Source organism: Lissotriton helveticus, chromosome 2_1 (assembly GCF_964261635.1).
Source record: "Lissotriton helveticus chromosome 2_1, aLisHel1.1, whole genome shotgun sequence".
Classification (NCBI taxonomy): Eukaryota; Metazoa; Chordata; class Amphibia; order Caudata; family Salamandridae; genus Lissotriton; species Lissotriton helveticus.
Window position 1 is genome coordinate 506,035,281 of NC_136059.1, and position 14,997 is coordinate 506,050,277.

Consider the following 14,997-nt stretch of genomic DNA (forward strand, 5'->3'; position numbering starts at 1 on the left):
TGTCAGCCAAGAGAGTTGTCGTCTATGATGATATCAGTATTTTTGTGCGTGCTTTAGGATCTGCACATCTATCAGGGATCGAAAAATCCACTCGCCCTCACACTATGGCAAGCCAGATTTAATCAGGACTAGCTATTTTTAGGGCCTACTTGCTCTTTGTGGTGAGTAGGAAGACAAACTGACATTTGACCTCTGTCTCTGAAAGCGGAGCAAATGTGACAAGATAACAAGATGTAAAGGTATCTTTATTGCTCACAAAGTAAATGAGCAATAAAGATGCCTTTGAATCTTGTTATCTTGTCACATTTACTCTGCTTTCAGAGAAAGAGGTCCAGTACATTATTAGGTTGAGTAGGTTTTTCAAGTTAATAGATGTGCAGGTCTAGTAACATTTTTACGATTTTTCGAGCCCTGTACTAATAAAAATAAAAGAAGAGCTAACAGCACATATGACGAAAAGAGTTAGCACTGTCATACGAAAAGTACTGAACATTTTTAGCACTGCCCCCTCCTTGGGAGATTTTCTTATCTTTCTCAACCCTCTGATTCACAGGACTCCCTGAGCAAACATTAACCTCCTCCTGACTCCTTTCTCCAATCACTGAGTCTAAACCCCCTTCAGTCGTAACCTCCCGCTCACGTCTAGTTTGATCAGGAAAAGTCAATTCGCCGCCCTGCTTTTGCAGTAACTGGACCTCTGCTCCCCCTGAGCCTGCACAGCCCAGTCTACCTCTCAGCTGTCCCCGTGCCGAGCGGCCCCGACGTAGCTCCACGGCTGCTCTGTGCCACAAGCCCTGAAGGGGCGGAGAGCTGCTGGGAGGAGATAGCGAGGCGTGACACATTCGAAGAATGAAGGAACGCCGAGGAAACACCGACCCCCGCAAGCCTCAGGCGAACGATCAGGCGAACGATCCGGAGACACAGAGACGCAGTCACAGCTCCGTGGATTACATGTTCAGAGCCCTAACAGGTAAGAAGCAAAGTATTTTCCATCATAACAGGCCTCAAAAGAAGCGGAACGAAGAAGAGCAACTCCGTGGTGCGGAGCTCGGCGTCTGGCGCGCGCACCGCACTAGCCTGCGGCCGCCATGTTCTCCCCTGGGCTGTTAGCTGTAATAGGAAACCTGGAGAGGATACAAGGGGTCAGCAAAAGGTTACTACAACTCCCAGAATCCCCTGTTTCAGGGACAGTGGCAGTAATTGACCCCTCTACACCCACTCTGACAGCGATTGAGCCCTCTGCTTCTACTCTCAAAGACTTAGTAAAGGGGAAGGGGAAGCCAGACCAGAAATCTAAGTCAAAACCTAAAGGGAAAAGAAGCAAAAAAAACAGCAAAACTGGTTCTCAGGGGGGTTTTAAGGCTCTGAGCTTAACCTGTAGCGCTGGGAAAGTAACTCCCTCTTTGCGCTCCTTTTTCAAAGTGCTGCCTCAGGTACTAGACTTGGTACCTGTTAGTAATCTGGATGAGAATGTCAATATAGGCACCCCCTCTGTTAGTTTGCCTACTAACAACACCGACCTGAATATCTATAACCCCACCAGAGTCCCTGAAATATCTGGTATACCTGCTCTAGTTACTGTAATGGCTAACCCACTGTCCCCATCGCCACTTAATACATTAGCAAATACCCTGGAAAATGATGGTGAGGGGCAAGCTTTGATCTTCACAGGCGCTTTACAAAACTTAACAGTGAGAGATAAAGAGGAAGAACGAGACAGCCATAAGAGCCCTACTAACTTAACTAACACCGAGTCTGCATTGGAGGCCCTGGTTGCCTCGATTGCCTCAATGAGAGAAGAGATCCGCAATGACTTTTTGGTCTCTAAGACAAATCAGAATGATATTCGGGCATCTTGTGAGGCACTGGAGCGGAAAGTAGATGGCCTGGGAGAAAGAACAGAGGTACTGGAGAGCTCAGTTGGAGCAATGAAAGCTAACTTAGATGCAGCTGAGTCCAAGATTCAAACTCTACGGAGAGAAGGGGACGCAATGAAAGAAAGAGTGGAATCATTAGAGAATTATTCACGCAGAAACAACTTGCGCCTCTTGAAAACCCCGAGGGAAAGGAAGGCGGAGATCTTAAAAGTTTTATAGTTAAACTACTGAAAGAATCCCTAAACCTTGAGGAGTCAGCAGAGGAGTTGGATAAGGACATACAGATAATCCATCGTGATCCTTTCCGATTAAACTCTGGCAGAACTAAACCCAGGAAAGTTCTCATAAACTTCCTGACCTACGCCTTGAAAGAGAAAATTCTGAATGTGGCACTTAAACTTAAAACTGTAAAAGGTCCTGATTTCCCTTTTGAAGTCCGCTCTGATCTATCTAAGACCACGTTTGATAGGCAGTGGGAGCTGGGCCAGAAGATGGATACATTTAGAGCGGCTGGTGCAACAGTTCAGATGAGGTTCCCGGCGTTCCTACGTGTTATGTATAACAATAAGATGCATAATGTCAGATCATCTTACGAGGCAGACGAACTTTTGGAAATCATTCGTAATCACTCTCAGGGCAAACTGTAAGCGACCGGAACCATTAAGCCCCGCCCTCTATCATACTGCACCAGCACCAACTGAATTATAAGGGGGAAATCTACAGGCTTACAAGGGCTATAGGAAGTTTTCGGGAAGGAAGGATGGGAAAACACAGATATGGAAATTTGATCTATCATATTTAAAAACAGAAAAACAAAAACAAAAAAAAACAAAAAACAAAAAAAAAACAAATATATATATATATATATATATATATATATATATATATATATATAAATAAACATATGAACAAATATAATAAAAAAAGGAAAGTAATATATGTAAGGTCCCTGTACAGGTAAATACACAGTCAACTTTTCTTTAGTTTTTGTAGGGCGAGCACTTCGTGGTGTGGGAGGAGAAGGCGCAGTCGGCGCGAAGCCGGCCTTATATCTGGTCGGAGTAGGTATGGGAGGGTTCTCCAAGGGGGGGGAGTTGGGAGTTGGGGGGGGGGCACAAAAATTCAAAAAAATCCTCAGGAGTCAGGTCCTCCAAGACTAGGTTTTTTATTAAATAAATCAACTGCCACAGTTAAGATAAACAAAGGTAATAAAGGCAACAATTTAAATGCCGACAGTAGAGAGGCATACGCTAGGGAGGATGGTGATAAATGACCTCAATTCAGTTTCTATCTTGGAATGTCAATGGTCTGCGCGTGCGAGGGAGAAGAGAACGTATCTTACAATATCTACGAGATTCCCCAGTGCAGATCATTGTCATCCAAGAATCACATCTTTTAAAAAGTGAGGCCAATGATATATTGAAAAAACAAAAGTGGATTGACAAATTCATCAGTACTGATCATAACGCCAACATAAGAGGAATCCTCCTAATTTGCAAAAAAGCTGCAAAGGTGCAGATTCTTAACTTCAACGAGGACAACAGTGGAAGATGGCTTTTAGTTAAGCTGTCTATTGATGGGTGGGTGTGCAACCTAGTCGGCTACTATGGTCCCAACATAGATGACCCATTCTTCTTAGAAATAGTCAGGAATAACTTAATGACCAATTCGGAACCTATAATATGGACAGGGGATTTCAATGTCATATTGAACCCAAAACTAGATAAATCCATCCATTATAGTAGACATAAAGGTCATCCTCCTTCCAAAGCCAGACAGTCTCTCAAAGGGATTATGGAGCAAATAGGTCTGGCAGATCTATGGAGAGAAAGGGCGGGCTCCACACAAGGGGTATCTTTTAGGAACCTAAAATATAAACATACCTCAAGAATCGACTTTGCCTTGTTCAGCAATTGCCTTCAAAACTCTATATCTAGCATTAAGTATTTGCCCTCCCACCTATCAGACCATTCGGCTCTCTTATTTATATTAAAACTTCCAGATCAAGTTAAACATCCCTCTTGGTCATTCAACCGTACCATTTTCCTGGAATCGGAGGAAGTGACATATTTAAAGACCGAAATAAGTATGTTCCTAGAAATAAACTTGTGTTCAGCCTCTCTTGATACAGTCTGGGAAGCTTTAAAATCCTACCTGAGAGGTTGTATCACAAACAGAGCCTCGTATTTGAGGAAAATCTATTTATTGAAAATTCAAAATCTCGAATTGGAACTAGAGAAAATCGAGCAGAGACTCGAGGCCTCAATTGGGTCAATACAAGATCAAAAGAATCTGTCTGATCTGAGAAATCGGTTGGATAATATATTACAAGAGAGAGTAACAAAGAGATGGGAGGCTAGCAAAATTTCAAATTTTGAATTCGAGGAAACAGCGGGCAAGATTTTGGCTTGGAGGGTCAAAGCAGATCAGGCCAAAAGTCATATAAGAGGGATAAAGGCTGAAGGCGAAAATGACCTCAGAACATCAAATCAAGAAATTAGCACAGCCTTTAGGGAATTCTTTGAGGAAATATACAGGGAAGATATCCCTGACAACCAACAGACAAGAGACATATGGCTAAATCAGATTGCTTTACCATCCCTTTCACCCATACAACGTGACGGGATTGAGATGGATATCTCTGAAATAGAAGTAAGCAAGGTCATTCTGTCACTTAAACATGGTAAAGCTGCAGGTCCGGATGGACTCCCCGGGGAACTTTACCGCGTCTTGATTGACGAAATTGCCCCTACCTTAACGGCCCTCTTCAATGGCATCTTGAGGGAGGGATTTGACCCTCCTCGATCTTGGAGTGAGGCTACTATAGTACTGATTCCCAAACCTGGCAAAGACCCAACTTTATGTGGGTCATATCGCCCAATATCATTATTGAACAGCGATTATAAGATCTTCGCTTCTATCTTATCATCTAGAGTGGGTTCAGTAGTGGGGGAAATTATACACCAGGACCAGAAGGGATTTATTAAAGGCCGCCAGCTTTCCGATCTAACGTACGATCTTGTGGGGGCAATTGACATCGCCTCATCCTTTTCCCTTCCGCTGGCAACACTCACCTTAGATGTGGCTAAAGCCTTTGATAGGGTAAATTGGACCTATCTTAACGACGTACTGAAGAAATTCAACTTTGGGGAGAACTTTTGTTGTACCATTGAACTTATGTACAACCCACCATCTGCCCGGCTCCTAATAAATGGTACACTGTCTGAAGCATTGGGGATTTCGGGAGGCACTAGACAGGGCTGCCCGCTTTCCCCCCTCCTCTTCAATCTGTACATTGAACCGTTTGCGGGAGTCTTAAGACGAGATGTACTTATTCCATCTTTCAGGTTTGGAGAGTGGGAAAAGCGGGTAGCTCTTTATGCAGACGACATTCTAATCTTCACTTCAGACCCAGAGACAACATTCCCAGAGGTAATAAGGAGAGCCGTAGAGTTTGGCCGTATCTCGGGTTATGAGATCAACCCAAGTAAAACCGACATCATGGCTTGGAACATTCCTGACTTACAGCTAAACGTAACCAACTCGATGAGATACCTGGGTATTCGGATAGTCCATGACATCGACAAAATCGCTCAAGTTAATCTCGCGAGAGTGTCTAATGAAAGTAAGAAACTCCTAAAATCTTGGTCTAGTCTTCCACTGACTGTCCTCGGCAGAATAAGTCTGATGAAGATGTCCATTCTTCCTAAATTCACTTTTATTTTTAACACTATCCCTCTCGCTTTTGATAACGGGGCCTTGGAGAAATGTCAAAGAGAGCTTAATTCCTTTGTTTGGTGCTACAAATCGGCAAGAGTGGCATGGAAGAAACTGAGAAGGAGGAGGGGAAAGGGGGGACTGTTTCTGCCTGATTTGCAGTACTATGCGTGGGCATTCCAATTGTCTCATTCAAGAATGCTCTTAAAAGTCCCAACTAATACATCTATTGGTCTCATGTTTAATGCCATGCTGACAGGGGCCGGTTTACCAACTAAAGGCTATATGTTTAAATATGGTGATCAGAAATACTTCAAAAAAGTGAAATTAAAAATTCTTATGTCCCAAGCGAAGGCCTGGTCTCATATAAGGAGGAAACTAGGATTGCCATATTACTCTAACTTTGCACCCATTTGGGAATCTCCGGGTTTGCCACTCTGCCTGGAAGACAGGCTGGCAATTCCGTTGAGAGAAGGAGGAATAGCAACATGGGGAGATCTGTTGGCAGGCGAATCATTGAGGCCCTGGGAGGAGTTACGGGACCAACTGGGTTCAGAGCTCTCGAGGTTTAAGTTTCTACAATTAAACAGTTGGTTTAAAGCACTGACCAGGTCAGGGGCAACATTTGGGAAGTGCAGCACCACTGAAGAGAAATTGGTAGAAAGACCAGGAGGGGGTAAAGAAGTCTCGCAGTGGTACTGGAGCCTGTTAGAAGAGATAGATGGAGAGTTTATCCTCCCGGAACAACTATGGGGCATAGAACTTGGGGCCCAGAGTATTGAAATCTGGCAGAAATCCTGCACCCTGTTATATAAGTGTGTTAAACCAGCATGGCTTAGGCGTAACCATCTCTTTACGATACATCGAGCCTACTTTACCCCTCTAAAACTGTCTAAATTCATTCCAGGGAAGAAATGTAATAAATGCAATTATATCGCAGCTTCGGACATTCATATGTTTATAGAATGCCCTAGCCTATTGCAGTTCTGGAATGAAGTAAAAGCGACCCTGGATTCGATCCTTAACATCTCGATCTCTCTTACACTTTCCCTGATTATCTTAGGATGGGACAATAGTATAAAGGGCCATGCAAGGACATTATTGTTTTATGCAATATTGCTTGCAAGAAGAGAGATATGCAAGGTCTGGATTGAAAAATCGCCACCAACACATGCAAACTGGTTATCATCTTTGTATACATACTCTAAAACTGACATGTTGAGATCAGGTGGCTCACGTAACCGGGCGTTTTGGAACTTTTTGGTTCAGTGGAAATAATAACCGGGGTTCCCCCCCCACCCCCCCGTCCAATGATTATGCCTTAGTAACTCCAAGAACTAGGCCCCCTCCACTTGGCTCCAAGGCTAGTTCAACTGGTTCAACTCACACCCCGTCTTCTCTTCAGGCCATCTCCTGCCGATGGTAACCAATCGCGTTTTCAGGTGCAGCAGGAGGCTTGCACTTTGAGTTAACACGCGCTTGGCAGTTGGAGGCTGAATAAGAGGAGGATCAGGCAAATGAGGATAAAAAAAAAAATTTACAAAAAAAAAAGAAAAGTACTGAACATTATATATATTTTTCTCAACATTATCATGTAAAATAGCATATAAACATATTTGAATGAAACATTAGATTGGCTAACACATTGTAGTACATCATATTATTATTATACACGAATAAATACATAAAAGGATGACATTTACAAAACACTTTGAAAATATATGTGTGTTGATAAAAAGCAAACCAGGCCACATATTTGGTTGCAAATTAATGCGGCTGGGTACAAAACTGAAAGAAGGGTACACACTGTCTGTTTTATGATGTCTTACCATGTTATCTTTGAAGAGCTCAAACAGTTATATTCTTTTCTTTTGGCTGGAAAATGATTGGGGATGTTGGTTACTTTCTCCCCATTGGTGATGGTGTCTGGTAATCAGCTGAGTATCCAGATGTTTTTGTCGCAGCGCTCAGCATGTTTGCATACAAGCGTTCAGCTAAAAAGCTAATTTTATGCTTTGATTTAGAATCACCTGCTGTGGACCAAGGCACTGAAAATGATCCTCAATACTCAGGGTACCTAGGGATGGTGCCATCGCCTGTATCTCGATTCTGGTTTGATCAGTGCCCCTAGCATCCAAGTGGTGTTGCTGAATCAGACATTAGAATGTGTCCGTCATATTAATTACACTTCACGATTGGCAGATGCAATGCTTAGCAATAAGCTTGGTGCAGCTTCAACAGTTTCAGAAGTAGTTTCATGTTGATCGATGTCATGGGGCTGCTCCAATAGTAGCTAGAGTACTGAATCTTGCAGGCAATTTATACACCCGAAGACCAGTCTCACATGAGGAGCCCTCCTATTATGAAAGATTAGAGTCTAGTACTCACTCAGTACCGATAGACATTCAAAGCCAAGATAAAATTCAAGGGTTTTTCTTTTCGCTGGATAACCAAACTTCATGTTGTCTGCTGTACTGGTTTATTTCTTTACTAGAAAGATGAGAAGGATTGCAGGAAATCCGCTCAATAAACTGCATAATAGAGGATGGAATAATTCAAGAATTTGTTTTAAAAATCAGTCGATATGCCACATCTAGCAGTTTCGAAGAAGGTGTCCTGTGTCTGTGTTATTGAAAGAGCTGAAGATTATGTGCACAAAGTCTGAAAAATGGGTAGGATACTGGGTCTGCAAGAGTATCTGAATCTCTGAAGCAGAATGGGCTTTTTGTAAGTCAATCTTTCTGCCACTGAGGTTAAAGGAACCTCTTTTTGTATCAGAACTACAACTAGTTTATTGACTATGGTTGTCTTTGGGCCATTCCACAACAACTTTCATTGGTTAATATTAAATAAGAACCATTGTTCAAAAGTGTGTGTTGGTGTGATTGAAACAGATGCAACTGATAGTGTACAGTTCGGACCTGGCTTCAAAATAGATACAAATCCCTTATAAAGTGATGGAATTGCACAAGAGTGAGTGACGTAGAGAGTTTGAGCATCCAGATGTCGTTATGAACGCTGGATACTCCTGAGTTAGGCAGAAGAATTCAAACCGTATCTCCCACATGTGGTGAAGAAAGGATTACGCATTTGTTTATACCACCTCAAAGCTTGTATTTCTGCCACCCATCAAAGTGAAATAATGATATGGGAAGGGAGATTACTCTATGAAGGAGCCATGTGATAGGGGTGTTGTGTGCTGCAGAAAACGGGTTTCTTCCATATGCTCTATGCATAAGGGAGTATAAGTAGCTTCTCTTTTGGACATGGCCTTTTGAGTTAAAATCAGATTATAAGGTTCAAACATGGCACTTTATTTTGGGAATCTGCCGAAGTACTTCGTAATGTCTGTAACGTCAATCTTAGTTGTGTAAGACTTATGTCCTCTTTTAGAAAATCAAGGGCTGAAGATAATATATTATTTATTCTAGTAACTAGTTTTTTTTCTCCCAAGTGTGAAAATAATTTGTCTCTAACATTAGATAATTCAAAAATTGAAAATGACTTTCAAGTAAGCAATTTTGTTTTTTGTACAATTCATTTTGTAATTGTGTGTGGTCAGTATTGTCACTATTCGGTTCATTCTAATTAGATGTGTGTTTACATCATCCTCTGTGATATAAATGTTGCCAGTATAAGATAGCGCCTCGGTTTCTGGTTGTGCAGACTCCATAATGTGTGCTGCAAATAAGCCAGGACCATTGTTATGCTTCGTCAGTTGCCCATCAGCACTTGTTGAAAACAAAATTGAAAGCTGTTATTGGAGAAAGCAGTTAGATACTTGCTTTCATGCTCTATGTTTTGACGGAAACCCCATTGGATTGTAAATGTCCAGTGTTGTTTTATATTCTCTTCTTACGAAGTTTGTCATGAGTCAGTGCAATCCACCTTTTGTGCAACTTAAGTGCATTTATGTGAGTTTAAGTATTGCTAGTCTAACAGTATCATATAGCATCCATCTGCTTTTAAGAAAGGAAAAAGAGGGGTGATCCTTGTTGAACTATAAGGTATTATATACTGTGTTGATATTGTAATTGATCTAAAAATGGCTTTTATATTGCGCTTTGCTTCTGGCTTCAGAGGATAGCGAGTCTGCATTTGGGTCTCACTCCTTGAAGAAATGGCATGTGGAACAGGATCTTTATCTTACCTTTCTTGCTTTCTATACAATGATGGAGATACTTTCAAAGCCCACTCTCTGCATATATTTCCCTGATATCATTAGGTACTAAGGAGAAATGCTACTTGTATTATCCCCTCACCTAGAGTTGCATCCCTAAAAAGGACTGGAGGCTAATATTCCTCTGTAAGAAGAATGCTGTAAGAATAAGGCAAATGGGCCAGAATGCTGCTTTAATTGTACCCAGTATGTTGTATTTTCACATTATAAATTCTGTGTGGAGGATTTAAATGTCTGTCTGGAGTTTGAGCTTGTATATATTCATCATTCGGACTCACCATCAGAAACTCTTGGAGAGTCTGATTAACCATTGACACTTCTCCTTTGCTGACCAGAAGTTCTATCGCCCATGTCTCATTCCGCAGAAGTATCTGTAGTTTGTACGGCATGGTGTTTAGCTAGCCCACTGCGTTTTTGTGTTTGGAGTGCGTCTTGGAGTCAGAACCTTTATTTTCCTTTTTGACTCTTACCTCGGCTTGACGTCCTGATTCATCTTTCGGCTTGCTATGTTCTTCTTTCTGTGATACTTACTGAGTCCGCCCACTTCTTTCTGTCCTTGTACTCGTATAGGCCAGAAAATAGTTTTTGAAAGAATGCTGATACTGATCCAGCGTTTTAATTTTATCACAGTCCCTCAGGTTGTAACCACTCTGGCTGAACTTTTGAGTTAATGAAGATCCAATCCATTTTTTCTTTTTCTTTTTAATTTCATGTGCAATTTTTTTCTTTACCCAAACACCCAACCTCGTCTTTTTTTCTGCTGTGCAGTTTGTCAGCTTGTGCTCCCAGGGTGTCACGGCCCACAGATGTATATGTTTCCGATATTATTTTTGGTGAATCCTGTTCACATTCATGAACAGAAAAGATTGACGTATGGCCAAAGCCCCTGTTTCACCACGAGTGTTGCTGTGAATGATTGAAGAAATTGGTTCAAAATACCCCATTAATTTCAACCCTAGAAACAGAGTCGGTGCAGCTCTTTGTTCATTTTGTACTTGTTTTGATAATCTGGAAGAACCGCTAATGAGGGTGTACCACGCGTAGTAGTGTAAATACACACAAATATACTTAACCAGGTATTGTACTCCTCTACAGGCGGTTTCATTTCAAGGGAAAGGCACCCTGTCAGAAATCTTTGCTTGTTTTTGGATGGTGTGTGAGGATAGACTGCTTCCAACTGGTTGATCTTGTCAGCAGTCCAGAAGGCAATTTCATTGCGCTTCATGGGAACATTTCCCTTGATAGCGTATATAGTCTGTGGACTAATTGCCTCTACAGCAACCTGCGCCTGTGGTGCAGTTCCTACGGGAACTGCCCTGCCTGTCCAATTCTGTAGTACATACTGTCTGTACAGAGATACTATTTTATTTAATAATCTTAACAACTTCCCCTTCATTACTGTGACATTCTGATTTGTATATGGCAATTGGCCTGCAAGCCAGTTTTGGTGTTCCTGGCAAACAAAGGCATTTTAGGGACTTAAATACCCTATATTGTGCACGCACGACTGCTGTGTATTTGCATGCAAATGTCCTGTAGCGGCATCTAGAGGATCAAAATCTACCAAAGAATAGAAAATCTCAAAGGCATATGCAGCGTGTGCATTGACCACAAATGTTACTACACCCCCATTATTAGGCAAAACTCTGTCTTTCAGATTTTGTGTAACTGCTGCCCTGTAATTTACTCCTATTGCAACAGGAGCCACCCTTAAATATAAAGATTCAAAAACCTGAAAGTTTTAGTAGAAACCACAGATTGGGGAATAAAAACCTTATAAGAGTCAAGCTTGACAAACCTACATAAAACAAGGGGTGTCCTGTGGTATCCAATATTACAAAGGACGTCTCCATGTAAATGTAATCATTGTTTTTTCTTTCAAATCTGTTTTTTGAAATTTCAGGGGAAAACAGTGGTCACCATAAACGGCGTAAAACACTGGAGGAGCATTATGTCATTATAAAGGTTCCTACGATAGTGAAAGGGTTGGGCAGTGAGTAGGAATCATACATCAGCAGGTACATTTGAGATAGGAGGAAGCATCAAATAATATCTGTATCATAAGCAAGAATCAGGTATAATACCGCATAAGGCATATTTGAGTAGAAAGCTCATCACTTCAACAGTGGGGCAGCGTAATGTTCGCAGCAGATGGTGGAGTTTCGCTAATGATGACCGAATAGCAAATCCTTAGGAATAAAGCAGTAACCGGCCGGGGGTGGGTGAGGGGTGTCAGAAACAGGGAAAGGAGGAGGACGAAGGAGCGAGCCTAGAGTCGAGTCGAGGGGGTCATGTGTGATGTTTAGGAAGGAGGGGGCTTCCAATAATTGGTTTTTGAGTGTGTCATCAAAACCAACTCGAAAGTCCAGATAAATCTGAAGATGCACATTGTGTGCCAAATGATACAAATTCCCCAGAGCCACAGGTTTGGATTTCTAACCTATCAACAAAAGACGTGTTTCAGTGAGTGAGAAAGGAATTAGAAAGCCAGTTGGACCGCAGTGCTGACAGTAACCACCTATTGAAGCAGTGTTTTCAAGTTACTATCAGTCCCTTCAAACAAGTTCACTTTGGCAATCTAAACAATGTTTTGTTTATGTATAACTCATTCAAAGATCACACTAATTGAAACTGGGATAGACGTGTTTGAAGTCTAAGGCACAACTGGAAGGTTAAGATTTAACTGCTGCAAAGAGTGTAGTAAAGATCACCAGTCACCCAGGCTTGAAAATGGGATAAGAGATGAAAGGACATGCCAGAGAAAAATATTCTTAAGTGAGAGAAGAAGGAATTTCTAAAGGTAATGTAGTATGTGTACGTTTCATATGCCCAAACTAATGTATTTTTACATGCAGTCACAAAATACAAAACCCTACTGCTGAAACAACAGTTGTAGGTGTATTTTGTAGACTACACATTTACTCCTGTTCCTTATTGCAGTCATAAGATACTCCCGTTTGAGAAGGGAAAGTTGATACACTTGTTTGAGAAGGGAAACTAAGTGAGGACTCCGTATAGATATAACTTAAGGACAGTTGTAGGCATGATTTAAGAGAGTCATAGGTTATGCCAGTTTCGTGAATAGGGTATTTAGAATTTGATTTGCAAAGTGTGTTTTCTGATTTAGGACTGACTTACACCTATAAAAAGGAGTAACTCAAACTTTCGTAATCTACACCATATTCACAAAAGTTTAAAAAAGAGGTGTTTAAACAGTAAATGAAGTCTTCTTACCTTAACATGCTTACGTTTACTCTTCAATTTCACTTGAGGGCTTATGTCAGGGGAGTAGTTAGGTAAAATCCCATACAAATGTGGTACACCCTAGTGGTGGGAAAAGTGACTTAGGGCCTGATTTAGATCTTGGCAGATGGGTTACTCCGTCATGATGTTGATAGATATCCAGTCCTCCGAAATCTAAATCCCATAGGATATAATGGGATTTATATTTCGGCAGACGGGATATTCGTCACCATTGTGATTGAGTAACCTGTCCGCCAAGATCTAAATCAGGCCCTACATCTGTCCAATGTGTCATATGTGTAATTTTCACAAAAATTCTCTCTGCATGTAAGGGAAATGAATATCATACATCTGTTATGTAAGAACAGATGTACGTGTTATTTAAGAGAAAGTCATTAAATGAGTTTTATTAAGTCTTATGCAGTGTATAGTAAATGCATCAAAGAGTACAGTAATATAAAACAAACATCAACAGCACGTGGTCATAATACTCAAATATAGCAGAGATATATAGATCACATCGGTACAATCACATATAACAACTGGCAGTTGCATTTACAACAGTTTTTGTTCACTGAGAGGCGCTGTTGGGGGAATCATTTTGTGCTGTGGAACGCAGATATGTCAGCAGGGGTTCCCAAATATCGTTTGGTCTGGAGGAAGTAGGACGTTCCTCCGCGTAAAGCACTAGATTTTCTCTGCAGTATCCTTGAGCCACTGTGTGGTTGAAGGACTCTGCATGCTTTCCCACGTCATTGCTACTTGTCTTTTGGCTATTAGTAGAGCCACTCTTGCCAGTTTGTCTGTGGTGCCTTTCAGAAAGGGTACCAAGCCCAATAAACACACCTGCGGAGAGCATTGTAGCTCAACACCATGTATCAGAGACAATTTATAAATCACATCTGCCCAAAACGCCAACACATGCCAGCATGCCCAAGCTAGGTGACAAAAGTCCGCCCCTAGAGTCCCACAGCGCTTACATGCATAGGAATCTCGGAGCCCATACCTGAACAACTTGTAAGATGTGTAATAGCTCTGATGAAAATATTTAAAGTGGATGATGCGCAGATTGCCACTTGAAGTCAGGCCACCGGTCTTATTCTTTCTCAGTGAGTGGTGGAACTAGGCGTGCGTTCCATTTTTCCAAGCTTTTATTGTGGGGGGAAATTCTATCTTCCATAGCGGCTTGGTAAAGCTTAGTGACCAGCTTACGTCGGGTGGGGCTTATAAGCAGTGTGTGCAGGGCCTGTGTTGTATGTTGTTCTGGAGGGAACTTGGGATAATGGGCTCGCATCGCATTCTTGAGCCGATGAAACAGGAAAATGAAGAGTGGTGTCTTATTCTGTATATAGCTAATGTCATCATCTTCCAAGAACGAGCCGTTGGGATATAGGTCCTGCATTCGATTTCTCCCTACCAGTTCCCGTGTGCGCATGGCGCCTACCTCATGCGTTACTGATGTGTCTGAGTGATAGGCAAGTGGCAGCAACGGGGAATACAGTGGTAGTTTCCCGGCCTCGTAGCCCAGAGCCTGCCAGGCAGCAATCATTGAGTTGACAGTGTTGATTTCACTGCCGGGTTTGCTCCTGCGCGCATGCGTTAAGATGGAGCTCAACGGAAGGGGATGCACATCCTAGTGTTCCACCTTTGAGCATAACAGCCACTGCTTGGAGACCAGGATCCAAGGTGTGACACATGGCAAAAAGCGCATGCAAATTGTGGGAGGTGGATCACGTGGGTATGAAGCCGTATTGATCCTGCAATACTAAGTTTTGCATGAGTGGCTGGAGACAGGTGGCCAAAATGTTCACATCTGTGTTAAAAAGCAACAACGAAGGGTAGAAGTCACAGCAAAAGGGCAGTTTATCCTTCTTGAGTAGTGTGATGATCAGAGCCTCGCGAAGTGTCAATGGCAGTACTCCCGAATCGTAAGCGTCGGCGTACATGTCTAATAGGTAAGGGGTGAGTTCCTCCGCATAG

At 42.0% G+C, this 14,997-nt stretch overlaps 1 protein-coding gene and 1 long non-coding RNA gene across 2 annotated transcripts in view; one reads left to right on the top strand and one right to left on the bottom strand.

Moving 5' to 3' along the window:
* RGS7BP (regulator of G protein signaling 7 binding protein) overlaps nucleotides 1–14,997 on the top strand; it is an 887,794-nt gene that overhangs the window by 94,496 nt on the left and 778,301 nt on the right. The gene's annotated exons all lie outside the window — the stretch shown is intronic.
* Nucleotides 6,951–14,997, bottom strand: part of LOC144819402 (uncharacterized) — a 179,483-nt gene continuing 171,436 nt past the window's right edge. The window contains exon 5 of the long non-coding RNA XR_013607347.1: nucleotides 6,951–7,087. This is a non-coding gene — a long non-coding RNA (uncharacterized LOC144819402). The remainder of the gene's footprint in view (nucleotides 7,088–14,997) is intronic.